This window comes from Heloderma suspectum, chromosome 4 (genome assembly GCF_057233095.1).
Source record: "Heloderma suspectum isolate Gila_16-S chromosome 4, 16-S_ref, whole genome shotgun sequence".
In the NCBI taxonomy this organism is placed as follows: Eukaryota; Metazoa; Chordata; class Lepidosauria; order Squamata; family Helodermatidae; genus Heloderma; species Heloderma suspectum.
In genome coordinates, this window is record NC_139461.1 from 178,975,684 (window position 1) to 178,992,010 (window position 16,327).

General features: G+C 44.2%; 1 protein-coding gene across 1 annotated transcript in view; it reads right to left on the bottom strand.

Moving 5' to 3' along the window:
• Positions 1-16,327, bottom strand: part of BRINP3 (BMP/retinoic acid inducible neural specific 3) — a 440,239-nt gene that overhangs the window by 13,713 nt on the left and 410,199 nt on the right. The gene's annotated exons all lie outside the window — the stretch shown is intronic.

The following is a 16,327-nucleotide window of genomic DNA, read 5'->3' on the forward strand; positions in this document are numbered from 1 at the left end:
CCGCCATTCGCAAAGCAGCACAAATGGCACCAGGTAAGTGCTCCATTTTGCGTGCCTTTTGCGGGGTGGTGGGGCGGGGGGCTTCGTTCCACCATGGATTTTGGGAGGCCAAATGCACTGGCATTCGGCTTCACTGAGATCCATGGCAGAATTCTCTGACATCCCTAGTCCCTGGACCCTTGCCTTTTCTGCTTCCTTGTGGCTTATTTCCAGTCCTAAGACTGCCCCATGAAACTATTGTCTAGAGGGCCTATTTGAGAATTTAATGCCAAAATTGCCTTTTCCTTCCTTCAAAAAACGGGACTACTAACATTTTGATAGCTTTGAGAAGTTGGAATGTTCATGAATAGTCAATGTCATCACACTAGGACAGCCAACTGTGGCACATTATGTGATGTCATCATGCCATGAGTTTTCCCTGCCCCCAAATATGGCAGCCAATGAAGCAGAGCAGAGGCCAGCTACAGCTTTCAGCAGTGGCCATGGCATCACCATTTATTTTATTATTTATTATTACATTTCTATCCTGTCTTTTTTTTTCTCTTGCAAGGAACCCAAGGTGGCTTACGTGGTCTTCTTCTCTCCATTTAATCCTTACAACAACCCTGTGAGGTAGATTAGGCTGTGAGTCAGTGACTGGCTCAAAGTCACCCAGTGAGCTTCATGGCCAAGTGGGGACTAGAACTTGGATCTCCCGACTCCCAGTCCAATGCTCTAAACACACTGGCTCTCATAACATCTGGCTTCAGCCTGATATAATATATACAGTGTTGACAAACCATGGACAAACTGAATTTTAATAAACAGTTTACTAGCTGAGAATTTAATCTTCTCTTTCATTTTCTTTTCACACTGAGACAACAATGTAACAATATATATGTAGCGTTGCCTCTAAATATCACATCCGTACAGAAATGACATGGATTTTCCCCATAAAGTGGACATCTACACTGAATGAAAAGGAAGCGATAGTATATCATTAAGGATAAAAAAAATAATACTATAAAGGCTTACAAATAATAGGAATGAAAGAGATAGCGAGTCACATTCAGAAATGTAGGAAACTATACATTTTGTTCTTTTCACTTGTCTGATCAAATAGGAAAAAATGGGAATAAAAGCTGCCTTGTCAAAGGAAATGCTAGTTTGCACCCACAATAAATTCATTTCAGTTCCCTGCTGGGAGATCTGCCTTTCTCCCACATACAGATATCTTATTGATAGCTGTATATGGCATGACAACGAAACAACAAAGGAACAGCAATGCTGCCTTTACCTTTTCAATGGCCAGTATCTGCAAAATTAACATGCCAAATAGGGTGTGTATTTGGTTATGTAGAAAACAGAATTATTCTGTTTCAAATGAGTTTTAAACAACAACAACATACTCAACCAAATCAGTACATTCCAGAACCCTGCAGGCATGCCAACAGATTATCTACATGCAGCCTTTCCCAACTTGGTGCCCTCCGGATGCAATGGACTTCAACTCCCATAAGCCCCAGCAAACTTGTCCAATGGTCAGAAATGCTGATAGTTGTAGTACAACAGCTCTGGAGGACACCAGATTGAGGAAGGCTGGTCTAGAAAGGGTGAGGGTGAAAGATCAGAGCTGCTCCTGACATTGCAATAAATGGAGAAGCCCCATGTGAAGGAACTCCCAGTGGAGCTCTAGCTCTCTGACGTGGTACAAACAGCAACAATCGAGGCATGCATAAGTGGTCCAGCAATTCTATAGCCAACTAGGGATGTGCACTTGAAAAATGCTTGGGTTTTTTTCCCTTTCTTTTTCATTTCAATCACTTCTGGCATTTGTTCCTTTTCACTATTCATTACTATCTCATTTGTTCTCTTTCATTACTATTTCATTCATTTCTCATTTCTCCTCTGTTTCATTTCTACATTGATTTTGATGAAGACCCAGCCTTCCTTCTGATGCCTGTAAGTCTGGATTTTACCATCCAAATGGCAATTTTCAGATTTTGTTAGGGATGTACGGAACACCTACCTGGCTCCACGCCGGGCAATCCGCGGTGGGGGAAGGCGCTCTGTCCCACCCCCTGGAATCCTCGACGGGGGGGAGGCGATCCGGTCCTCTCCCCCGGAATCCTGCCTGGCTGGCTCCACTCCACAGCCAAGCCGTGGAGCCGCCGGCCGGCTCCGGCAGCATGCAGCCGGACATCCAGCCGCTGGGCAACCCTGCAGGGATGCAAATGGCGGCTGTCGTAGCCGCCGCCATCTGCGTCCCTGTATTGAGCTGTGATAGGCTACGTAAATATTTATGTAGCTTATCATGGCAGGGGGAAAAACCCCAGCGTACGCAAATGGCGGTAGACGCCGCCATTTGCATACGCTGGGTTCCCCCCCCCCGCCATGATAGGCTACATAAATACTTATGTAGCCTATCATGGGCTCTGCAGGGATGCAAACAGCATCCCTGCATTAGCTGTGACAGGCTATGTAAGTATTTACGTAGCCTATCATGGCTATGAAGACGAAGCGAATGGCGGCCGCAGGACGGCCGCCATTCGCAAAGCAGTGCGGACAGGAGCAGGTAAGTGCTCTGTTTCGCATGCCTTTTGTGGGGTGGGGGCGGCGGGGACTTCATCCCGAGTGCCTTTCGTGGGTTGGGGGGGCGGGGGGCTTCATTCCGCAATGGATTTCGGGGGGCCGGATGCAAACCAAGATCCGTCGTGGAATTCTCTGACATCCCTAGATTTTGTACTACTCCCCAAAGGCATCAGAGCAACAAAGTATCAGACAAAACTGGAGAAAAGAGTCCTAATTTATAAGCAATTTGGTGTCCTGTCCTCTAAGCTTCCTATTGCTTTATGCTTTAGATCGGACAGTTTTGTTTTTTCATGTCTTGTCACTTTCAGAGTATTCCCTCCTCCCTACAGTATGTTCCCTGGATGTATCAATTTGCAATGCCTCAGAGACTTTTTGTAAACCTGAAGGAATATTTCTTTGCTTCAGATTGGACAGTTTTCAAGCCTTGTCAGTTTCAGAGCAGTTCAAGACACAACCCCTACCTGGCTACACAAAGCTCCCCGGATGTATCAAGTTCTATGACTTTACTAAGCAATGACATGCATATGTCTAATTGTCAGTTTCAAGATTTCCTCCAAATGAGAAATGCATGGGAGACAGGCATTTTCACTTGTTTCTTCAATTCATTTGTATATTTTTGTTTGTTTCTTAGAGAAACAAATTAGAAACAAACGGGGGTGCATTCATTCTGAGGTTGTTTTTTTCCTCTCATTTTAGAAAGGAACATACACCCTGACTGTGTAGAACAGGAGGGGAAAACAACAACACATGTAGTCATAAGACTCTACTTGTCATAGCTGGCAGCGCAAGAGCTTCAGGCACACAGGGGTGGGTGTAGATCAGTGCCACTGGTATTATCACCGTTAACTGCAGTATGTTTCGAACTCACAGAGGTCTGAATCTAAAACCATTCTGATGTCAACCATTTACATTGTATGACTTATAGTAACTTCCATAACTTGGTGTCCTTCAAATGTTGTGGACTTCAACTCCCATCAGCCCCAGCCAGGATGACTAATGGGCAGGGACTCTAGGAGTTGTAGTCCAAAACATCTGGAGGGCATCACACTAAGGAAGGTTGACATCTGGATCTAGTTATAGATCTAGTTATAGATCCTGCTCCAGTTGGAGTCCCCCCCCCTCACATGGCTAACTGACATCCATGGCCCTGTGGGGAAGCAGAAGGAGCAAGGGAATAGGCAAAGGGAACATCAGGGCTTGCTCCAGTTGGACTGCCCCTCCTTTGGGAGATGAGAGGGGGGAACAGGGCCATCCCACCAGCCCTGCTGACAGTCTACCTAATTCTTTTTTCTCCCCTCCCCATCGCCTTTTTCTTGTGTGTTGTGTCTTTATTTAGATTGTAAGCCTGAGGGCAGGGACTGTCTTCTTTGTTCATTGATTGTAAGCCGCTCTAGGTTGCCTTTTTTGGCTGAGGAGCGGGATAAAAATGCAATCAATCAATCAATCAATCAATCAGAGAATGGATCTGCCTCATTCAGTGCTCTAGGACACTTCAGAAAATCCTCACATCTGAAAATTAATTCAGGGCAGTGGTGATCTCAATGCAAGTTCTTTCTGGATAATGTTAATGTTACCATCAACAATTGCTATGGAAGCACGGTTTCAAATGAAGTAATTGGAGGTTCCTATATGAAAAGGTCAGTAATGGCAGACAAGCTTACCCAAAAGGTAACTTGCCCACTGCTACTGTACTTGACACACAAGGTAAGAGCCTCAAGAAAGTTCTGGGGTGTGTTCTAGGATGCACTCAATTCACACGGAGTGACAGGCATGGCTTGAACCCTCATGAATTGAACATACACATTAAAACTCTTCCCCAAATCCTTTTCAATGCATAGGAGATTCAGGGCAGACATGAAGAGGCTCCTTAGCAGAAAACCTGGGGTCAGATCTATATTTAGTTGTGCTTAGAGTAAACCCATTAAAATCAATGAGACAAGTTAGTCATGGCTAACATAAGTTCTCCTGGTTTCAATACTCTAAGCATGACTAAATCTGAATCCAACCCTTGGTGTGGAAAGGTCTCCCTGAAACTGGAACATTTGGAAACCATAAAACTAGGAATGGAGCAGGTATTAAAACTGGGGTGGGAAGCTCAAAACACAACCTCCCCCAGTGTGACAGCTCCAGTTCATTTGCAGTACAGAACTCTTGAGTAGGGATGCCACAGGCATCCAGTTGGGGCTCGAGGCCCATGAGAAATTGCTGGCTGCCCCCCTCCAGACTCCAGTCCATAGATCCCTGTGCTTTCCTGACTCTACACACGCTGAGTCAGGCAAGTACACGGTGGCCCGATCCCTCAACGAGCTGCTATTTCATGTAAAAATGGCAGCTCAGCCTTTCCCCTAAAGACTCATTTACATAAACAGTGGCCATAAAGCGGCCATTTATGCAAGGTTACAGTTGTAACCAGTCCATTTATGCCTGTAATCTTGCATAAACTGCCACTTTAAAGCTGCCATTTACATAAATGGGCCTTTGCAGAAAAGGCTGCACCATTTTTACACAAAATGGAGGCTTGGCAAGGGAGGGAGGGGCTGCACACCACTCGCTAGGTGCCCACAGACCATTCAGAGGCTCTCCGCACACAGCAAGCAGGGGTGGGCAGCCAATGAGGGTCCAGTGAGCAGCACACAGCCTAGACTAGGGTGAATTCACCCATCTCTACTCTTCAATGAGAGCTTGACTTGAACAGGGGCTTGCATGTTGCCTCCATCACTGAAAGGCACATCCAGTTCCCCTCACGGCACCTTGCCTAAGAGAGAAAAACAAAACAACCCTTGCCTTTCTGTCAAACTCCATGATTCCTGGCAAAAAATAAATACAAAATGAAATGTATCATTTGCTGCTGGGGGGGAGGGGTCCTGTTCAGCTCCTTGCTATGCAAACACACACACACACACACACAGAATTGCAATGGAGGAGTCAATTAAGAAAGCTAAGAGTGAAGATAGTTTTTTACTGGCAAACACAGATTTCCCAGAGATAAGTCAGGGTGAAGCCAAGGTCAAGCATAAGTATAATCAGAACCCAGGGGCAGCATCAGATGTCAATAATACGGAGGTCCACACATAAGTTAAGGTCAGGATACAAGAAGCTGGAGCAGAGAACTGGTGTGGTTTTCAGCAAAGTCCAGTCAGAAAATACAGGGTGAAATTCCCAGGGCCTCCTGAGTCCCACCACCCATAGCTCAACTGCTATATATTACAATCCTTGCTCTTGAGGAGTTCTTCCTTGGTGTCAAGTACTTCATCTTAAAGGAGGTACTGATCTGCCTCTTAAGGTGATGATGCTTTCTAGGACTGGGCGATGCTCAGCCTCTAAAGCAGAACTCCCATCTTCTGTCAGGGGGCAGACCTGTGGTCCTCCTGTGAGGGCCCAGGCTCCCCATGGGCCATGTCTCCTGAAAGAAGTGGCTCCATGGCTTCATCTGTCTAAGGGAGTTCTAGCTCTTCAGATGAGGAGGCTCCCTCCAGCAGGGCATAAAAAGGGGTGTCATGGGAACTCTCCACTGCCTGTTATCCCACCCATCTGCAAGGAGGGTGTGTGTGTGTGTGGGGGGGGTGGCTTTAGGAAGGCAGTACTGGCAAGGAGACTAGGAGTGGTAGCTAAACAGACTTTTCTTTGTGTCCCACTTATGATGGGGGTATGGTCGCTGGGACAAGAGAAAGGGCCTTCTCAGTGGCTGCACTCTGATTATAACCCTTGCACTGGGAGATTTATTTACCTTCCACCCCTCTTGCTGCTTTCCTACCAATGAGTGAAAACCTTTCTGTTCCAGAAAGTGTTTTTTTTTTTTTTTTGCCACCAGGCAGATGATATTTGATGTGATGGACCTTCTTTAAGGCCTTTATCTGCTGAGCCTGTCTTCATTTTTATGCTGTTTTGTTTTATAGTGTTGTTTCATTATTTGATTGTGTTGTAAGCTGCTCTGAGCAATGCAAATCCATCAGAAGGGAGGGGTACACAGCTTTAAAAATAGATAAATGAATAAAATTGGCTTTTTGAAGTGTTCAAACTTGGGATGGGAGAACCAGCAATTTTTGAGCTCACCTGAATTCTCCAAAAATCACTTCATTTTGGCTCATTCCCATTTTTATTTTTGACATGTTCTGGGGTTCCTTCAAATAGGAAAAATAATGTGTATTTTGAACAGGGAAAGTGCACATTTCTGAGCTTATTTTTCAAAAGTGTGCACTTTTACTCCATTGATTAAAGTGTGAAAATGCATATTTTTTTGGCAAATGCACATTTTAAAGTGCACATTTAAACTCTCTCTCTCTCTCACACACACACACACACTTTTCTACATGATTGGAAATTCAGGAATTTGTGAACATTTCCTGAAAAAACCACTCTTACTTGTGTTCATGTTTGGGATTTCGAACAGGACATGTTTGCATGATTTGCGAACACAAACAAAATTCTCGTACATCCTCAGTTCAGATTTAACACTAGACAATCCTGAGGGGATTTTTAAGTGTTCAGTGTAAAACATGAAAAGCCAAATTTATCTTCAAGACAAAAAGTAGTAGGATGCTCACCCATATCTCTAGAAAAAAGTGGCAAAAGAACAATGAAGAAAGCTTTGCATAAAGTAATAGCAAATCAATACAATTATTAGGTATTTTACTATCATTGTACAGGATTTTTCTTAATGGTTCACTGCTAGTACTTTGATCTGTTTTAGAAGTGTCCTACAGTATTCCTATATCCAGGGATCATTAATCATGTGAAGTTATGTGTAGCAATTTATAGTATTGATCAATGAAGCCAAATATACATCAGCTAGGCATGAGTCCTTACAATTCAGCATGCATCCTAAGGGCAATGTTCTAGGTCAGAAAGTAGAAGTTTCATTGGGGTTCATGGCCCCATTTTGCATATAAGTGAATAAATGCATTTGCAAAAATGCACATATTCACACATATGCGCATACACACTTTTTCATGATTGCCATTTTGTTCCGAAAAAGGGCAATCGCAGCTCAACGCCCCTGCCTGGGTGAATGCGGGCAGCTCAGAGAGCATGAACAGCAGGTGAATAGGGGCAGGAGGTAAGCAGGATCAGGGGCTCAGCAAGTGCTGCTGAGGGGCACAGGCAGGGCAGGGGAGGTTCTGCCTGATTCCCATATTGAGCGCCCGCACCATCCCCAGCTGTGAATGCCAAAGTTCACCATGGCTGAGTGGTGGGTGGGGCAGAGGGGTGGAACCAAAAATAACATCAAGCCTGGGGACAGTCATGTCAACCTTTTAGAAGGGGGAAAAATTGCACAAAAGCTGTGAAACCACTAAATGTGGCCATCTGGGGAACCCCAGGGTGCTGGATTTGGATGCAAGGCAGGCTGGATTTGGTGCACAGGCCTGAAGTTTGACACCCTTGCAATAATGTGTCGCAAGTGGCAGGAAAAAGTAGCTGTGATGAAAATAGCTCCCTGCTGCAGGACATCAAGCAGTATGTCCATATGATCTGTATGGCACTAGTATGACATCTGCAACAAAGACTGTGTCCAGGTTCCCAAAAAGCACCTTGGAATATCTTGAAAAATAGCTCTCTGTCCCATGAAACAGAGGGCCTGAACAGATGACCTTGAATCCATACCTAGCAGCTACATCTTCCTCTGTATTTTTTTAACCAAGGATGCATCAATTTTCCATACTTCTTTTTTTGTCTGCTGGGATGAAATTATATGTCTTCCTAACATATACGTCTAGGAGAATATTCCACCCACCCACCTGGCCCAAACAAAAATACTCTAGGGTAGGCACAGCTACACCCCCACCCCCAATCTGGATCTTAAAAGCCCCCTTACACACACACGCACACATGGCTAGGGTACTGATCCAGATTTTTACTCTAGCATTAAAAAAGAAAAAGATGAAAAAGTCATAGCTGCTAGGTACAGATTTAAACTAGGGTTTTGGCCCCAAATTTCCAAAGCAGGTTGAAATGTGGTACTGGGGCGAAAGGGTGGGTGGGGGAGGAATGCATGATCTTCACCATATGTGCCCAGACCACTGGGTGCATCAAAGGTTTCACTGACAATTCAGTTATTTTGAGCCAGAACTCAGAATACAGTCTCATTCCGTGTGTGAGTGAAAATACTTTACTTTAGAGCATCCTCTTGCTTGAGCTGGTTAGCACAACTCTAAGGATTTATATGAAGTGCAGTGTCGTCAGCTTTTTCAAATAATATGACTTCATTTATCTGCAATATCTGTAGGCTTCTATACTCAGATAACTAAGCTATTCAGCAGAAAAGGGTGGTAGGGGTGGGGAGATGCTGCTGGCTATGAAATCTTTTTCCCCCCTTTGCCAAGATTCACAGGTGCCTCTTGTAGAGAGATTCTTTATTATACTTCACTCCTCCCCTTCAGGACACTAATCCCTATTCACAAGAGATTTAAAAGAAGAAGCGGAGAAAACCCTTTTGCTTTCTGGAGGCAGAGAATTTGTCTTAACGTTTGAAGTTAATCCTACCATGAGTAGCAGCAGCGATTATGCATCCCCCCCCCATTTTTTAAACAAGGATGCATAAATTTTGCATACTTCCTTTCTTTTTTGTTTTTTTTACTCTGTCAGGATGAAATTGTTCTTCCTAATATATAAGACTAGGACAGTATTCCCCCCAACCACCTGGCCCAAACAAAAATCCTAGCTTATTGTGTCAACCTCAAATAAAAAAAGAGAGGTGCATTTAATTATTGCTTTGTTTGCTTGCTTGTGTCTTTCTTTAATATATTTATATATATGGCCTTATATCTGAACATTTCTAGGCACTTGATAAAAATTAAAAGCTGTCAAACAAAACAACAATAATTATTACCTCTCTTTCCACTGCTTTCCCTCTATTTCCACTCTATTTCAGGCTTGGTGGATTGTTGCATACATAGCCAAAAGGCACCATCTATGCAAAAGAGCAGGATTGGGAGAACCCACAGTTTGCAGAAGTGAAAAGAAAATCTTTAGAAAAAAATCTGGGGGGTGGGAGCACAGTGGCCAACGAAAACTGAGGATGCTCAGTGGTTATGAAATGCTAATTGATGTCTGTGGTCAGGGGGACCAAGGAGAAAGGAGTAATGGAATGGAGTGTTTGGAATCTTGAATAGCAACAGTCCTTCACAGTGCAATGTTAGGTTGCAGCTCCCTCTTGCACAAGCATAAAAGTGGCAGAACAAAGCACAGCTAAAAGGCTGAGTTTAAAATGCCCAATGGAATAAAGAGATGAAGTATCAGGATACAGAAGAAGAAGAAAAACATGTTGTTGTATTCCGAGGAGTAAGAGTAGACTATTCCTTGGAATAAAGCTACCTATTTTTTTTCAACATCCTGAGACTTTGTCTCTTTATTCCAACTGGGCATTTTGGATGTCCTCCAGTTTTGTTTGATCCAGAGTTTAAAATAAGCAAGCTATTTAAAATGCCTGATCAAATTAGAAACATTTGCTTGGCACTTAAATGATGGCAGTTTTTCGGTGTGCCCAAGACCATACCCTAATATCAGCATGCCTGTATAACACAAGGACTGACATTTCTATGCACTTCTTCTGTGATGAGCAATTTCAGACTGAATCACTAAGCAGTGGTGGTGATGTTGATGATGATATTTATTATATTTATTGCATTTGTATCTCACCATTTTTCCTCTTGCAAGGAACCCAAGGCGGCTTCCATTATCCTCCTCCTCTCCATTTTATCCTCACAACAACCCTGTGAGGTAGGTTGGGCTGAGAGTCTGTGACTGGCCGAAAGCCACCCAATGAGGTTCCATGGCCGAGTGGGGACTAGAACCTGGATCTCCCCAGTCCCAGTCCAACACTTTTGCCACTACACCACACTGGCTCCCTGACTTTAGCTTTCATTCAACCAATTAAGAAACCAAAAATCTGTTAAAATGTGCTTACATCACTCACGAGACAATTGACAAATAGACCACACATTCTTTAAAACACATTGTTGGGGACAAGCCAGGACATATGTGATGTAACTGTATAAGAGGAAACACTAAGTGCAAGAGGCAGGAAACACAACAAGCTTGAGGAGTCTAAGAGGAGATGTTCACCAGCCAAGGAGTCCAAGAGGAGGTGTTGACTAGACTGTTAGTAGTAGTTCTGTGCCAAAAATGTGAAATGTCTCCTACATATGTTTTTACTATTCTCATTCAATTTGATAGAAAAGAAATTGCTGCCAAAAGTAAATTGAAAGGAGAAGAATGAATTTTGGAGAACTTCTCATGGATTGGGTTTGGGGTTCTTGTCCTTACTCTACTGAGATGGCCATGGAGAGTGCAAGATTGTCTTCTATTGCACAATAATCTCTGTGGCAGCCTATAGTCTCCTCAACATGAGGATCGGCGGGAGCCCCCCGTCTGGGTTCCCTGGGTGCCTGCCCAGCCCCTGCCCCCACTCACACACCCTTGGACCCACGCTTGAGCTCCCCGCCACTAACCAAGCCACCCGCACTCACCTGGGAGGCATCATTGAGCTCTGTGATCGTCGTTTTTTGAAAAATAAAATGGTGATCACAAAAATGTGCAGATTTGCTTGCATATATGCAAAACGGGGCTGTAAATTGCTCATATATGCAAGTTCAGAGGTGTTTGCTTGTCTGTAATCTTGTGTATATGGGCCATTCATGGCCCCATTTTGCATATACACGACTGTGTGCATTTTCACAAGTGCACATATTCACTAGGGATGTACGAAAGTCACTTACCTTTTCACGGAATTGATTTGCAGTGGGGGCGAGGTGCTCTGTCCCTCCCCCCAGAATCCTCGATGGGGGGGAGGCGATCCGGTCCTCCCCCCCAGAATCCTGCCTGGCCAGCTCCACTCCGCGGCGGCTCCGCAGAGCAGCTGGCCAGGGCCGTCCGCAGCTGGAGTTCCGGCCCCGGACGGGCTGCTGCGGATGCAAATGGCCACCATTTGCGTTTCCTATTTTTCACCTTTTTATCTTATGTAAATATTGACATAGGCTATTACGGCAAAAAAAAGGGGAACGCAAATAGCATAGTGAGCACTGTTTGCGTTCCTTCCCCCCCCCCGCTGTAATAGCTTAAGTAAATATTTATGTAGACTAAAAGGGCGAAAAAAAAGGAACGCAAATAGCGCCCACTACACTATTTGCGTTCCCCCTTTATTTTACCATAATAGCCTACGTAAATATTTACGTAGGCTAAAACAACGAAAAATAGGGAACGCAAATGGTGTCCGCTGTAGCCGCCTCCATTTGCGTACGCTGTTTTTTTTTGGGGGGGGGGTTGCTTGGCTTGCCATGATAGGCTATGTAAATACTTATGTAGCCTATCACGGCAAAGACCAGGATGCAAATAGTGGCTGTGGCAGCCAGTCGAAAGACCAGCCACCGCCGCCAGAGCTGCCGCCGTCCAGAACATCTGCCCCAGGTAAGCTCCGTCCCTGGGGGAATCCGCGGGGGGGCGGTGGCAGGCCATTCCGCCACAGATTTCAGGGGCAAAAAATAAATATTTTCATATAAATAAATATTTACGTAGGCTAGAACAGCGAAAAATAAAGGAACGCAAATATCACCCACTACGCTATTTGTGTGAGCCTTTTTTTCACCATTTTATCTTACGTAAATCTGGCTGTGGATGGCCCTGGCCGGCTGCTCCACAGCCTGGCCGTGGAGCGGAGCTGGCCATCGAGGATTCCGGGGGGGGGGAGGACTGGATCGGCTCCCCCCCATCGAGGATTCTGGGGGGAGGGATGGAGCGCCTCCCCCCCACTGCAGATTCTGCAGGGAGGAACGGAGCGCCTCCCCCCCTACCGCGAAAAATTCCGCAAAAAGGTGAGTTTCATACATCCCTAGTAATCTTGTATATATGGGCTATTCATGGCCCCATTTTGCATATACATGAATATGTGCACCTGTAAAATGTGCATATTCACACATATGCAAAGATGCACATTTGCAAAAATGTGCACATTCTCAAAATGGGGCTGTGAATGGCCCATAGATGCAAGATTTCAGGCAAGCAAATGCCTATCATCTTGCCTGTATGACATATTCACAGCCCCATTTTCTGTATATGCAAATATGCCATTTTTGTGATTGCCATTTCCCCCCCCAAAAATGGCGATCATGGAGCTGGACACTGCTGACTGGGTGAGTGCAGGCAGCTCGGCGAGTGCGGGCAGGGGGCAAGAGGGGGCAGGGGCTTGGTGAGCGCTGCTCAGGGGCGCACAGGGGGGAGTTCCACCGGATTCCCAGATGGAATCAGGTTCCCGCACCATCCCTACCTCAACTTCCCACACTTCAATTAAAGCTGGCATGAGGAAGACATCATGAGGTAATTCCTCCCAGGGTTTTTTTTTCCCCTCAGTTCAGGAAGTGTAGGTGGCCTGGGAGGCTGCATAGCAATGGAAAGATGTGCGATAGAGAGAAAACACCCACACACCCTTGGCCACCTCACAGTGATTAGGTGAGCTCAAAAACCAAAAGAAAATCAAAATTCTGCCTCAGAAAAGTGGAAGCTGTTGATGCTGTTGCCGCATACAGAAGCAGTGCAACAAACCAAAAACCCTTAGGAGAAAAGAATGAGCCTGTGCTACAACCCCTGCCAATAGTGAGCACTATCTGTGAGAAACTGTGGGAGAATTTCTCCTCCTCTAGGAGAAATTCGGTGAAATTGTCCCCCTGCCTCATTTCTCTGCCCAGAAATAAGCTGGAGAATTTTGAGAGGCCATTTGTGCACAGCTCTAGTCTGTAGTCTCTTTTGGCTTAATGTTACAGGAGGCTGCTGGGAGGCCAATGATAGTTGGGAAGGTCAAATAGACACAGGAAAGCTTTCATTCCATGGCAGGAGGATGAGGAAGAATGAGTCATGATACACAATGAGCTAGTCCATTGTTTTAACTATTTTGTCCAAAGTAGATGGGAGCAAGATGTTCCTCAGGCTAGAGGTGTTATTTCTGGAATTGCAACCAAAATTTCACCTGATGTGAAATCCAGTACAAATTTGGGGATCCTTCTTCAGGTGAAACATCCGAAGGAGTTTGAGATAAGGATGGGAGAGGAATTTGTTTGGTTAATACTAACTGACCTAATTTGCACTTCCCAAATGGATATGCGGACAGGAATGAAATTGTCCTTCTTTTTTTCTCTTTTTTATCTTCTCCAAATTTCATAATATGGTTCTCCACTTTAAAAGTATGTGCATTAGGGAAAATAACATACAAAGAGGCATACAACAGAGGAAATTGCATGCAAAATACATATATTAGGGGCAAATGTGTTCAAAACCCCATGCATATTTTTATGTAGACCTTTATAACATACAGGCTGATGTGGAAATGGGATGGAATGAACTTGCACTTGGGACCCCCCCCAAAAAAAAAAAACCCAGTGCAAAACAAAATAGAAAGCAAAATATCCATCCCTATCCAGGGAAGACAAACATGCTTTGATAAGACTAGCATTTCTCAGGGAAAATGGGTTTACACTTCCTTATTTCTTTGAGCACAGCACATTTCTAGTTCTGTCTTTCTGTGTAAGCCAACACATTAACAGTGCAATCCTCTGTAGGTCTACTTAGAAGAAGGTCCCATTGAGTTCAATGAAGCTTACTCCCAGGAAAATGGGTGTTGGACTGGAGCCTAAGTATCTCTGCCAGCTATTTCATTCCATCATTTACTGGACTTTAACCATCAGTACAGGAGATGTCTAAACAGTGTACCTGTATTTTTTTAAAGACAATATGCTGATGAAAGCAATCCAAGATCAAACAGATGGCAATATTTCATCTTAAATTTAGAAAATCATCAGTTATCTCCTCTGTTTTCTTCTTAACAAAAAAGAAAGGTGTGGATACTAAATAATGTCCTTCATTCCTCAAGATTCTGTTATTTGCATTACATTATGCAATGAAATGCACAAGCATTTAATTCTACCCATTACTCTGAATATTGCTATGTGATATATTGATAGCGAATGACATTTTGTATTTGAAATAATATCTGTGGTATCTGCAACAAAATGTTGCAGTGTATCTTCACCTTCTTGTAACAGGTGATCCTTTTTTTTTAAGGATTTTTAGTCAGCCAGCCAGCCATGTCATCTCCCAGGATACTATAAGATGTAACGTCTTAAGGCAGCTAAAGCTCTTTTCCACCTCCACAGACAATTTCTTGGGGTTCTTTCCAACTGACATACAACATTCCATGACTCCTGCGGTCCACTGCGTATCCTTAGTCCTAATTGAGCTGTTTTTGATTCTCCCCTTTGGGTTTTTAAAATAATGTTTTGTACTTCTGTATACCTCAGGCTTCACCCAGCTAAGCTGAAACCTCCTCTTGTTTCCCAGTGGCCCAATTTTGGCTTCAATTCTGTCAGCACGCAGCCACCTGAGTTTGGTATTAGAGGGGGTGATCATTTTAAATGCATGGAACTGTGTTCTCTATTTGTTGCATAAATGGTCATGGGTAAAATCCAGACAACAGGGCCAGAAACTGACATTACAAGAGCACCATATCTACCTCCTCATAATGACAACTAATACAAAATAATATATGACTTGGTATCAATGTACTGAGATTTTCTACTTCTACACTTCTGTTCCGACTCATTGTGGCGGCTGCTTGCAGGGATGGGGAAACCCTCAACATGAACTATGATGCCATGTCGTTTTATTTTATTAGTCTTCACCAGGAGAATTGCAAGGAGGAAATGCAGGGGTGCTGCTTCTAGAAGCATTTGTGCAACTCCCGTACCATCTCGTTCCATCCCAAGATGCTTTTGTGAATCGCTGGATGATAAGATACTTGGAAGCCTGCAATTCACTTAAATGTTATTTGCTTGCTGAAAAGATTAGGAGCCTGGGATGTTGACAGCTGGACGGTGCTTTGATTGACAGAATGAAAGAAAGTGTGATCTGAAAAGTCAGTATAAAACTTCAGTGCTGCTTTTACTATGCAATAGTAGAAGATCATGTCCATGTAGTTGTACTAGCTCAGACAACTACTGGGGCCGATAAAGACACCCTCTTTGCAAAATCAATACTGCAGACATTTAGTGGAAATCAATGGCTAAAATCATAATCCTGAGAAAAGATTTATTGTTGTCTGACATTAAGTGAACATTACGATCCACGCTTTCAGTTCTCTACATACTTTATAAAAATGTATGTATTAAAATGCCTAAATGCATAATAAAATTTCTCAGGGGTATTATTGGGTTCTTCAGAGGAGTGGGAAACTCTTGGAGAACATAATGATCACTGTAATGTATTGTTAGCAGCAGCAAAGGTTTAATGAGATGGACAGTTTTGGAGATCACACCTCTTTGACAAGGATGGATGGACATACCATAGTCCATCCTCGCTGGGCACTTGCTGAACCATTGCCACAGCCCCCCCCCAGCCCCCACTGGCCATGCCAGACAAGCAGCTTGATGATTGCTTGCAGTAAGCATCCGGCAAGCACCAGATTGCCTGATATATATATATAATTTGGGGGGGGGGATGCTTGCATTCAGGAATGCACACAAGGTGAATTGAGCTTTGAGGAAGAATTAGGAGAACCTCCACAAGCTTGAACATTGCACGTTTACCCATCTCTACCACCTGGAGCTTGTGTGTTGCCTGCTCTTCCATGAAGAAGGCAGGCACCACATTTACCAGGAAGGTGGTGCTCTGCTCTCCCTGTACCAAAAGCCAGAGAAAAAAATGATGGGGGAGCTTGACACAGGTTGTGGGGATTCTGTAGCACTCTGGATATTTGATTGGGGAGTTGGTGGCAGCC